At 39.2% G+C, this 13245-nt stretch overlaps 1 protein-coding gene across 2 annotated transcripts in view; it reads right to left on the reverse strand.

The window, feature by feature from the left end:
* Window positions 1-13245, reverse strand: part of HACD2 (3-hydroxyacyl-CoA dehydratase 2) — a 103158-nt gene that overhangs the window by 63277 nt on the left and 26636 nt on the right. The window lies entirely within an intron of this gene.

Consider the following 13245-nt stretch of genomic DNA (forward strand, 5'->3'; position numbering starts at 1 on the left):
GTAATCAAAACAGCATGTTATGGTCATAAAAACAGACATACAGACCAAAGTAACAGAATAGAAAGCCCGAAATAAAGCCACACAGATATGGTCAACTGATCTTTGAAAAAAGTGCTAAGGACTCATACTGTGGAAAGGATTCAATAATGGTGTTGAGAAAACTGGATATCCACATGCAGAAGAATGAAAATGGACCCCTATCTCACACTATTAACTTAGAATGAATGAAAGACTTGAAAGTAAGATCTGAAACTGTAAAACTGGTGGAAGAAAACATGGGGGAAAAGCTTCTTGACACCGATATGGGCAATTAATTTTTGGACATAATTCCATAAGTACAGGCAACAAAATACAGACAAATGGGATTGCGTAGAACTAAAAAGCTTCTATACAGCAAAGAAAACAATGATCAGAATGAAGAGATAACCTATGCAAGGAGACAAGATATTTGCAAACCATACATTTGATAAGGGGTTAATATCCAGAATATATAAGGAACTCACACAACTAAATAGCAAGAAAACAAATACCTAATTAAAAAATGGGCCAAGGCCCTGAAGAGACCTTTCTTGAAAGAACACACACATACAGCCAACAGGTATATGAAAAAATCAACATCACTACCATCAGCAAAATGCAGATCAAAACCATAATGAGACATCATCTCCACTTAAGAGAACTATTATTAAAAAGCCAAAAGATAAGTGTTAGAGAGGATACAGAGAAAGGGAACCCTCGTACACTGTTGGTAGAAATGTAAATTGGAACAGCACTTATGAAAACAGTATGGAGGTTCTTTAAAATTTTTAAATAGAACTACCATATAATCCAGCAATCCCACTTCTGGATATATATCCAAAGGAAATGAAATCAGTACCTTGAAGAGATTGTCTGCACTCCCATATTCACTGCAGCATCATTCACAACAGCCAAGATAGGGATTCAACCTAAGTGTCTATTGATGGATGAATGGATAAAGAAAGTAAAATTCCCTTCACACACACACACTATATATATATATATATATGTGTGTGTGTGTATACACATACACACACACATATATATATACACATATATGTGTATACACACACACACACACACACACACACAAGGGATATTATTCAGCCTTAGAAAAGAAGGAAATCCTGTCATTTGAGAAACAACATGGGTGAATCTGGAGGCATTATGCTAAGTGAAGTAAGCCAGGCAAGAAACAAAAATACTGTATGATCTCACTTAAGGTGGAACTCATATAAGCAGATAATAGAATGATAGTTGCCAAGAGCTGGGGAGATGGGGAGATGTTGGTGAAAAGGTACAAAGTTTCAGATATGCAGGATGAATAAGTTCTGGAGAACTAATGTACAGCATGGTGCCCACTGCTAATAATACTATTGTACAATTGAAATTTTCTAAGTAGATCTGAGTAGATCTTAATGTTCTCACTCCAAAAAAAATAACTATATCAAGTAATATGTTAATTAGCTTAATTGTGGTAATCACACTTCAGAATGTATAAATATATTAAAACTTCACACTATACACTGTAAATGTATATAATTTTTATTTGTCAGTTATACTTTAATAAGGGTGGGAAAACAATCTTTAGCGCTTTCAGGGTAAAAGACCAAATATCTTAAAAGAGCAAAATAATTAGGTTGGCATCAGACTTCCCAAGAGAAACATATAAGGCAATGATGGAGCAAATGAACAAAAAATTCAGGGGAAGAAATTGTAAACTGAAGATTTTACCTCTAAATCAGTCCTTCAAATATCAAGGCTACAGAAAAAAAGTCTTAAAAGCATGTGTGAACTAGGGGAGTACTGTGCCCACAAGCACTTCTTGAGAAGCTGCTTTCTGGGAAAGGCAAGCTGACACGGGCCCTGAGCATTTCTGTACTTTCCTGCTGGGCATGCCAGAAAGGCAAGGTGCTGACTGCGTTCTAACCAGGTCATTTCTTATGTTTGTGTCTGCATGGAGTTGCTTTAAGGGGTAAGGTAGCATCTACCCAAAAAAAGGCAAGTTGCTTCCACTCACAGTAAAAGCAGTAGGCTCCCAAGCTCCAGGTTTCTCCCTTCTGACACAAACCACCGCACACTGTCCGCACCCACCAGTCACAGACTAACCTCCCAGCTTACACGTGGGGTAAAATCTCAGACAGCCCTCACAGTCCCTGACACTGCTAGAGGTGACTTTCCCTCAAGTACAAGGTGACAGGAAACCTCAGCAAAGGACAATGAGTATTTAACACATTTAAGTGTAGACTTAAGATTCAGACAAAGGTGAGGCCAGGGCAGAAGAGTAACAGAGACGTTACACGTTTGGACAAAGTGAAAAAAATGCAGGTAAGAAAACTGAGAAGAAAAGGGAGTGGGAAAGACAGAAGTAGAAGAAGCTCCCGGACTGCCACACAGGCCATGGGTGGGGCTCAAAAGAGATCTTCAAAAATTGACAAACTAGGTCACAAAAGTTTAAATAAGAAAACAGAGAACTAAGAGCCTTTTAAAAAGTATAAATACAAAGGTAACTACTAGAACAAAACCTTCTAAATACTAAAATAAATATAAAAAATCCCAACAACACAACAAACACATCATGTAGGTAAACATAGCAAATATTACATAGTATATGTAGCAATTATAACACAAATGTGACAGAGTAAGGTCAAACATCTGTCATATCGATAATTGTGAATAGGCTTAAGTCACTTATTAAAGGAAAGAGATTTTCAAACTGGCTCCCACAAAACAAGACTCACTTCTATGCTAATACAAAAGTGATTCACAAAGGCTTCAAATAAGACATTTTTTAGTGCTAAAAGTCACAGTTCATACTGAAGGTATAACAGTTACAAATAATTATCTGCTTTGCTAAAGCAGAAGCTATGGGAGAAGGAAGGAGAATTAGAGACACATTAATAATTAGAGGCTTTAATATTCTCAATCTCAGTGCAAAACAGACCATGCAAAGGTAAGGGTAGAGAAGATCTACAAAAAAAAAAAAAAAAAAAAAAAAAAAAAAAAAAAATCCTGAGTGACCTTACAAATAAATATTGTTTTATACCTTGTTAGTAAATATGAAGCAGAAAGTATATATCTCTTCAGAGAACTGGTTGTGGAGAAAAACTGATCTGGGAATCGCTTTATTTTATCAAGTAATGAACATTAGGAATGTGAACTGGAAACCTGGCCACTGCAGTAAGAAAAAAAAAACCTTGAAAGTTAGACAGGTTGAAAAGGAAGTCACAGATGGCATGACTGTCTATGTACAAAATCTACAAAATCACTACAAAGTCACTCCCAGAACTAAGAGGCAAGTAGAGCAAGGTTGCAGGATACAAGGTAAATATATAGAAGTCCACTGCTTTCCTATATACAAGCAGTGAACAATTAGAATTTGAATTTAAAAAGACCAATTATAATAACATCCAAAAAAAAGGAAATATTTAGATATAAATCTAACAAAACATTTTGTTTGAAGAAAACTGCAAAATGATGAGAAAAATCAAAGATCTAAGCAAACGGAGAGCTCTTCCATGTTTGTGAATTGAAAGACTCAATATTGTTAAGATGTTCTTCCCAAGTTGATCTGCAGATTCAACACAATCTCATTCGACACCCCAGGAAGCTATTTTGTAGGTCTTAACAAACTGGTTCTAAAGTTTTTATGGAAAGGCAAAAGACCCATACAATACTAAAAAAAAGAACAAACTTGGAGGAATTGAACTACTGGGTTTCAAGACTTAACTATAATCAAGACAGCATGGTATATGCAAAATAGTAAGACGTAGATCAACAGAATAGAACAGAGAGCCAGAAACAGACCAACACAAATATAATTGGCTAATATCCGACAAGAGCACAAAGGTAATTCAATGAAGAAAGGACAGTCTTTTCCATAAATAGTGCTAAACCAACTGGACATACACATGCAAAAAAATAAACACATACTGGATTTTTTTTTTTACAAAAATTAACTCAAAATGGATCATAGATGCATAGGGGCACTTGTACCCCAATGTTTATAGCAGGACTCTCAACAATAGCCAAATTATGGAAAGAGCCTAAATGTCCATTAACTGATGAATGGATAAAGAAATTGTGGTTTATATACACAATGGAGTACTATGTGGCAATGAGAAAGAATGAAATATGGCCCTTTGTAGCAACATGGATGGAACTAGAGAGTGTTATGCTAAGTGAAATAAGCCATACAGAGAAAGACAGATACCATATGGTTTCACTCTTATGTGGATCCTGAGAAACTTAACAGAAACCCATGGGGGAGGGGAAGGAAAAAAAAAAAAAAGGAGGTTAGAGTGGAAGAGAGCCAAAGCATAAGAGACTCTTAAAAACTGAGAACAAACTGAGGGTTGATGGTGGGTGGGGGGGGGGGGGGGGTGGGTGATGGGTATTGAGGAGGGCACCTTTTGGGATGAGCACTGGGTGTTGTATGGAAACCAATTTGACAATAAACTTCATATATTGAAAAAAAAATAAAAAAGATAAATAAATAAATAAACCAAAATGGATCATAGATCTACCTGTAAAATGCTGGAAGAAAGCAAAGGAGAAAATCTACATAAACTTGGGTTTGGTAGTGGATTTTTAGATACAACACCAAAAGCAAGATCCATGAAAGAAAAAAACATAGTTAAGCTGGACTTTATTAAAATTAAAAACTTGTGCTTTTGTGAAAGGTGCTATTAAGAGAATGAAAACGCAAGTCACAGACTGGGAGAAAATATTTGCTAAATATATATCTGATAAAGGATTCGTATCCAAAATATAAGAATTTTGAAATCTCAACAAGAAAACAAAAGACCCAATTAAAAAACTGGGCAAAGATCTGAACGGATACATCACCAAAGAAGATACATAGCTGGAGGAGGGGAAGGAAAAAAAAAAAAAAGAGGTTAGAGTGGAAGAGAGCCAAAGCATAAGAGACTCTTAAAAACTGAGAACAAACTGAGGGTTGATGGGGGGTGGGAGGGAGGGGAGGGTGGGTGATGGGTATTGAGGAGGGCACCTTTTGGGATGAGCACTGGGTGTTGTATGGAAACCAATTTGACAATAAACTTCATATATTGAAAAAATAAATAAATAAATAAATAAATAAATAAATAAATAAATAAAAAGAAGATACATAGCTGGCAAATAGGAGTATGAAAACATGTGCAACATCATTTGTCATTCCAGAAATGAATATTAAAACAAAAGATACCACTACGCACATTAGAATAGCTAAAATCCAAAACTCTAATTGCTGGTGAGGATGCAGAACAATAGGAACTTTCATTCATTACTGATGGGAATGCAAAGTGGTACAGCCACTTTGGAAGACAATGGCAGATTCCTACAAAGCTAAACACAGTCCCATGACACAGTCCAACAATTGTGCTACTAGGTAAATACTCAATAGATTTAAAAATGCAAAATTATTTTTTTTGTCCGCATGAAAACAGCACAAGAATAATTACAGCATCTTTATTCATAGTCATCCCAAGTTGGAAACAACCAAGATGTCCTTCGATAGGTAAATGGATAAACATACCAGTGCATCCGTGCAATGGAATACTATTCAGAAATCAAAAGGAATGAGCTATCAAGCCATACAAAGACATGGATAAATCTTAAATGCAGACTGCTAATTGAAAGAACATAGTGAGACAGAAACTATTATTGAAAGGAAAAAATTATCGGAAAAATGTTCACTATGAACGGAGAGTAAAAAAATCCTCTCCCAAGAAAGCTGTACAAGCTATAAAAAAAAGACATACCAGTGTCATACAAATATTCCTAAGCATTTTTGCTCCCTTTATTATTTATTTAACCAGTCAACTCCTCCCACAGAGTCATAAATCAAGTAATTCTTTTGCTAAAAGAGAACTCAAACTTTCCCCTTTTGGCTCAATGGAATTTACTCCACTCAGTCACTAGACGGTGCTTCCAGCTTCCTTGGACCAACCTGCTTCTGAAGCAAAGAACAGGTTTATTGACTTCAGGTTGCTACTAACCATCTCACCAGAGAACATTTGGGAAATAGATTTTTTTTTGCCCAGCTTTTTAATGAAGCAAATTAATTTTATTCTTAACTTTAAAGACACTTTGGTGCCTTATAAAAAGAAATATAAGATAATTTCCTTTAGGGCAATGTAGCAAGTTCTAGTTTTCCATTACCTCCGATATTAATGATCAAATCATCAGACTTCACAGAAAAACATCCATTTCTCTTTTTTCTAAAAAACCTTCTCATTCCTCAGTTTCAGCTATTGATTCTTTGCTATCTATTTTTATTAGAAGTCTTCCAGAAGTTCTGGAACTTCCAAGATAAAAATCTCCTAATACAAGGGTGCCACCTAGTGGTCACTATGGGTAAATGCATGCCACAGAAAATGTGCAAGTGCGCATCTCCCATTTCAATTCTGCTTTGTGATGTGGATTTCAAAATGCATCGGGAGGAAAGATTTACTGAAACTACCATACTTGAAACAAGTTTCCTAATACTAATACATAGGTATGTTGTAAGATCTATCCTATCCTCCTTTTCTATCACTACTCAGATAACTAAAATTCATCTCTGAAGCTGCCTTAGTTAATTTCAAAGAATGTCAGAACATCAAGGTGCAAGAACATTAATCTATTAGCTAGGCCAACCTCTAGCTTTTCAGATGTGAAAACTAAGGCCTAGCGAGAGGAAGCCTGACTTGTCAACTAGTTGTGTTTCCAACACACCTGGTTTGCCTTAGCTTGGTTCCTAAGGGACTGGATGGTACAGTATCTTATAGAGAAGACACTTTAAATAACTCAGTAACAGTTCTACGTGCAAACCAACCCCCTAGCTGCTCCTACAAGGATGGCAGAGGGTAAAATTCCCCATCTAGGCTCTCTTCATGGCTTTCCCTTCTGAATTCTGACTGGGAACAGAAACCCTCAGAATTGAAGTTTTCCCACTAGTCACCAATGGAGATGCTGCTACAGCTTACTGACTGCTGGCCAGGCGCCAGGCGGTACACATGAGCTCTGGGTAAGTCTCCAACCTTCCCTGCTCAGGCACTTGGGGCTCCTAATGAGCATGCTCTATTTATTTCTCCCTTCCCTTCATCTCAGTACATTCACACGGAGCAAGAAACAACTGACAGAGCTGGGTGTTCCAGGCAAAAGAGACTGTACGTACAAATTATGGAGGTGTGAAAACAAAAAGTTTATTCAGAGAACAAATGCTTTAGCTTTGGGTGCCAGGAGCAGAAGATGCAGGTGCTAAAACTATCTGTCCTTCCTCTTGGCTTCGTGTCTGAAGGGAGGACGCAAAATTTGATCAGGAAGCAACACAATGAACGAAGAGCCAAGGCAGGAGACTGAGCCAGGTTGGTGTGAAGGGCTTGACTGATTTGGGAAAGACTACGGTTTGACCATGGTCAGTCTTCACAGAGCTCTGGTTGTCAGACACTGGGAAATGACTGTACTTAATAAATGACAAAGGCAGAATTGCAAAAATGTGAAGATTGACTTTGGCAACTTCCTGCCCAAGTCTCTAACCCTCCCCCTGCACGCTCTCCAGTGGGAGCCTTGGAAGCCTCTGGGCAGGGGAGACAGGATAGCCTGATGGGAAAGGTTAAGTCCATTATCCCACCTCAAAGGGCTCCTTCTTCCCTCAGCCATTAGCACCACTAAGCAGGCCCCCCAGACAAAAAAACAAACAAAAAAACAAACAAAACACCTGAATCTCAATCTGAAACATTTTTTATTCATTTTTGTGAGGGGGTTGAGCACACTAGGAACAGGGTGGAAGAGAGTCAACGAGGTCCATGTGAAGCTGTGTCAGCTCCCAGTAACAAAGGCGGGGGGGGAGGTCTCAGAATTCAAAGTTTGTACTTTGGAAATATGGTTATTTTTATACTGTTTGTAGTTTGATACTCATTCCCTTTCTGCTCTTCCTATTTGGTAAAGTTCATTCAAAAAATGTCAACTAACCTAAGTGGAACTAGAGAAAGCAGTTTTTGTCCAAAGCCATACCCCTGACGACTGGGCAGGTACAGGGGTGGAAACAGAATCAGGTAAGTGAATCCAGAGGAATTACCCCTTCCCTCCGGGATGCTTCCTTCCGGAGTTCTCTTACACTACAATTTGGAGGGTCCTGGGCCTGGTTTTAATAATATGTGATGACAGTTCCTTCACAATACTGCACTGTAAATGACTGTTAGCTTAAAGTGGGGGACAATAGCGTTAACGGTTTGGAGAGGAGCTAGTTCACTCTAATTGGTGGAAGGGAAAAGATTTCTGGCAGGAGATGTGGTCTTCTGGTGCTCATCTCCCTAACAGCTGCTCCTCTTCCTCCCTGGCACCATTTGTTACCTAGTAGAATCGGTTTTCAAGCCACATGCTACCTACTAATATTAAGGCAAATGCAAATTTCTTAAAATTCACTTTTTAAAAATAAGTAAAGAAAACGTGCCATTAGTTTGAAAGAAGAGGGCAAGCCGGCACATAGAACAAATATTTGAAACCAGAAATACAGAATATTTCAGGAAAAGGGGTTCTGTCCTTGTCTATCAAAGTGCTAATACTCAACTTTAGACCTAGTACCCTCTGGGCTATGATTGAGCTCCTGTTCTACACTTTTCAATCAAGAGAACTTCCAAAGCTATTTATATTGACGGTATAATTTTCAACATGAAGGTTCACCAAATGCACAATGCCGCATCTTACCAAGAGTATCTTCAGCTCCAGTCCCTCTACCTCTACTTTCCATCCCAACAAAGAGGGAGAACCATACTCCGTAGTTAGCTGACAGCCACCCATGTCCCATATAACTCTTCCACAACCTAATTTGCAACACAATACAGGAAAACAGGTAATGCCTTCTTTCAGTACAAACTATATACCACATGAATAAAGAAATCAGAACCCTTCTTGGCAGTCTTGTGAAAGGTAAGTCTCAAAGTGGTTGTTTGTTTTTTTTAATTCTCATTTCCAAAAAGAAAAGTATTGCATAAACATAAAGCACTACAAATCTTGGGTTGAGGGCTGCAACCACAGCATTTACATCCTGTCCCAGAGAAAAGCAAATACTGCATTGTTTCACACATACATGGAATCTGAGGGAAAAAAACAAAAAACAAAACCAAACTCACAGATACAGAGAACAGATTGGTGGGTGCCAGAGGCTGGGGGTGGGGGAAATCAGTGAAAGAGGTCAAAAGGTATGAACTTCCAGCTCTAAGATAAAGAAGTCCCAGGAATATAATGTACAGCATGGTGACTATGATTAATACTATATTTTTTATCAAAGTTACTAAGAGAGTAATCTTAAAAGTTCCCATCACAAGAAAAAAAATGTAACTATGTGAGGTGAGGGACATTAACTAATAAACTTATTGTGGTCATCATTTTGCAATGTATACATATATCGAATTGCTATGTTGTACACCTGAAACAAATACAACGTTATATGTCAATTGTATTTTACTTAAAAAAAGAAATACATTCCCAATACGTGTTCAAAATCATTCCCCCCAACCTCAAAAAGAACTCCCATCTTTACATTATCAATGGAGAACAAACAACCTACTTGGAAATAACTGGGGCGTGGGAACACTTCTGCACAGACAGAAGGCTTGACTTTTCAGAAACAAGCCCCTCATACAGAATTTTAGTTTATTGTTTCTGGAGGCTGTTTTTGCCACGTTGCATTGTCACAACCATGAATCAGAAGCAGCTCCAACCCATACTGAGAATAAACAGTCCTGAAGCACTCACTTACACAGAAACTATAATTTAAGAAAACTAGGAATATGGAAGAATTATACAGATATTCAACCTTACATCAGGGACAGAAACTTCTAACATTCTATGACATTACTGTTGTTTTAGTTAGTAACAATAGCTCCCATTTGGGGCTGGGCAGTTTTCAGTATTACCATGTTTTAGACATCATGCTAAGTATTTCTCATGCATGTCCCCTTTCGTTTGCACAACAACCCTACAAGATGGGTATCATCCCCCTTTAACTGATGAGGAAATAAAGATGCAGAGATGGAGTTACTTCCTGGAAGTCACACAGCCGATAAACAACCCAAGACTGACTGAGGTCCAGACTTTCCATGTATCTAAAGGTATCTAAATGTAATCTAAAAATATCTCAAGGCTCCAAAACAAGTTGTAAAAGACGAAATTCTCAGAGTGAAAAGTTTTACAAAGCCACAAGAAAAGAACCAGCATTCTAAAACTAAACTTAAATTGTAGGAGTGAAAAAAAAGGACTGCCTTTAGATTAATGCCAGAAACAGCTTATTTATTATTATTTATTTTCTAAAAGAACTGAACACATTTTGAAACCATTTTTGGAAAATGTCACCGGAATTTGGTAAGAGTATGATCAAATGTTCACCGAGCTTCCACTTAGGCGGCCTGTATTGTGAGGTGGCGGGATACAGAAATCAGTAAGAAACAGTTCTCATTTCTCAAAGACTCAGTGGTGCTGGTGGGGGATACAGGTACAGTGACAGACCATAATACACAGCAGAAGGTACAACAACAGCGAGGTGTCGGCTATTACAGAGAAGTGAGGAAAGGTACCTAATGTAGCCAGTGGCTGGTAGGAAAGTTTACTGGAGGAAAAGCGGCGAAGAGCTGCCAGCCAGAGGGGGTGGGCTGCTCATTCCAGAAAGCAAGGCCTGGCCACAGACCAGAGGCAAGAAGCAGTGGCGAGACCCACAAAAAGGCCAGGGTGGCTGAAGCATGGAGTGAGAGGCAGGGCACAGGGAAGGCTGGGAAGGGTGGGCAGGCTCCAAATCATGAAGAAGTTTAAACCAGTGAACAGTTTTAAGCAAGGAAGCCACAGGCTCAGAATTATCTTTTAACTAACTCCCTCAAGGGCTGTGCATGGGCTTAGAGTCACACAGCCAAAGGTTCAACTTCTGGCTCTAGGGCTTATTAACTGTGAACTTTGGCAAGATTGAAAACCTTCTAAGCTTCAGTACTGTCACCTGTAAAAGGGAAGTAAATGAGGTAAAAGCACTAAAGCACTGGAACATAGTAAATGCTCAATGAAGGGTAGCTCTTATTATTACTGTTAATATTGCAAGCCTAGAAGTTCAGGGAGATCCAAAAGGGAGTCCAGATGAGACACACTGATGCCCTGAACAGTGATGAAAAACAGGACAATCTGAGAAATATTCAGGAAACAGAAATGATAAAATCTGATGACTACCAGGTTATGGAGATCAGCCCTGCATCACACTCTGCACTGACAGTGTGGAGCCTGCTTGGGCTCCCTCAATCTCTCTCGATCTCTGGTCTCTCAATCTCTCTCTCTCTGCTTGGGCTCTCAATCTCTCTCTCTCTCTCTGCACCTCCCCTTCTTGCTTGCTCTAGTTCTCTCTCTCTAAATAAATAAACATTAAAAAAATATATGGTAAAAGGGACAGAGAGGAATTAAGTAGTGATAAGGGAGGAATGTAGGGTCAAAGGTTAAGTTTATTTTTAGAATGGGGCACCCCTGAGCACTTTGTGAGCTGAGAAGGAAAAGGTAGATGACAAAGAATGAGGATGCAGGAGACAGAATCACTGACAGAGCAAGGTGCTTGAGGAATTAAGAAGGAATTTTCCCTTTTTAATTTTTTTTAATGTTTATTTTTGAGAGAGAGAAATATAGAGCGGGGGAGGGGCGGAGGGGCAGAGAGGGAGACACAGAATCAATCCAAAGCAGGCTCCAGGCTCTCAGCTGCCAGCACAGAGCCTGATGCAGGGCTCGAACCCACAAACCGTGAGATCATGACCTGAGCTGAGTGAAGTAGGGCACTTAACTGACTGAACCACCCAAGCACCCTGAATTAGGAAGGTATTTTTAAGTATCTACGATGTGTCAAGTACCACGCTAGGCCCTGGGGACACTTGTCCACAAACCATCAGAACAGAGTGTAGCGTGAACACTAGTCTGCAGAGTGCATCCGACCAGCGGAGCTCAGAAGGCTGCCCATCTGACTGTGGGTTTCCTGAACCCAAGCTGGTGCCTGCTCACATTCTACTCTCACTGTCCAATCCACTGTCTGGCACCCACCACCTGCCAGGCATTCAGTAATGTTCTTGGTGCGAATAAATATACTGGTCAGAAACTTTATTTCTAGGGATAGAACTTTATTATAAACAGGTATGAAAATACATTGTAAGATAAAGGGAATTGGGGCATTAAAATACAATGAAATAATAATAATTAAAGTGTAGCACACATGCTTAGAAAACATGCATCTAAGAGCTTTGTACAGGGGCAGCTGAAGGTTAAGAGAATGGGGAGATTGGGGCACAGGGTTCAATCATGTGGGAAAGGCCTAAAGTGATTCCAGAACTCTCTCGGGCCAAATGTGGCCCCTCATCTACAAGCTTATGCTTGTAGTTAAACTGGTTCATGTTGAACCAGTTAAACTTCATTCAACCATCTAAGAAGGGGCAAAATTTTTCATCTCAAAATTGTAGATAAAGGATTAAAAAGGAAATGTGTGTGAAATTACACATCAGCTAAAACCCATTTACTGGCTATGTGACATGGCCCAGGTCCTGCAACTTCTAAGAAAGCAGATCATGTGACAGATGAGACCCCCCCCACAAGCCCCTTTCAAATCTCTTGCTCAAAGGTTTAGCAAGCAATACTTGATAAAGCAGTATTTCTTAACTTTTTGGGGATCACACATTCCTGTGGGAATCTAATGAAAGCTATATATTCTATCCAGCTGCCCCTAAAATAAATATAGACACATGCACACAAAATTCTGCAAATCACTGGGACAAACTCCTGACTGTAAACCTCTGTCCTAGCAGGAAATTAGCTGAGGTGCAACTCTTTACAATGAAGATGCTTTGTCTTCCTTAAAAGTAATGGAGCCAGATATCAGAGTCACCGTGCAAGACCTAAGGTAGAGAGCTTGCTGTGTGTCCACTTGTGTGTCTTTTTTATTTTTTAAAGTTTATTTTTATTTATTTTTGAGAGAGAGAGAGCGCGCACAAGCAAGTTGGGGAGGGACAGAGAGAGGGAGACACAGAATCCAAGGCAGGCTCCAGGCTCTGAGCTGTCAGCACAGAGCCCGACATGGGGCTCAAACTCATGGACAGTGAGATCATGACCTGAGCCAAAGTCAGATGCTTTATCGACTGAGCCACCCAGGGGCCTCCACTTATGTGTCCTTTTGAACCAAGTCTCCTCATCTCTAAACTCCACAGTGCCAAGTGCAGTGCCCGGAATATAGCAGGT

The sequence above is a fragment of the Panthera pardus genome, unplaced genomic scaffold (assembly GCF_024362965.1).
Source record: "Panthera pardus isolate Hobbes unplaced genomic scaffold, ASM2436296v1 HiC_scaffold_16, whole genome shotgun sequence".
NCBI lineage: Eukaryota > Metazoa > Chordata > Mammalia > Carnivora > Felidae > Panthera > Panthera pardus.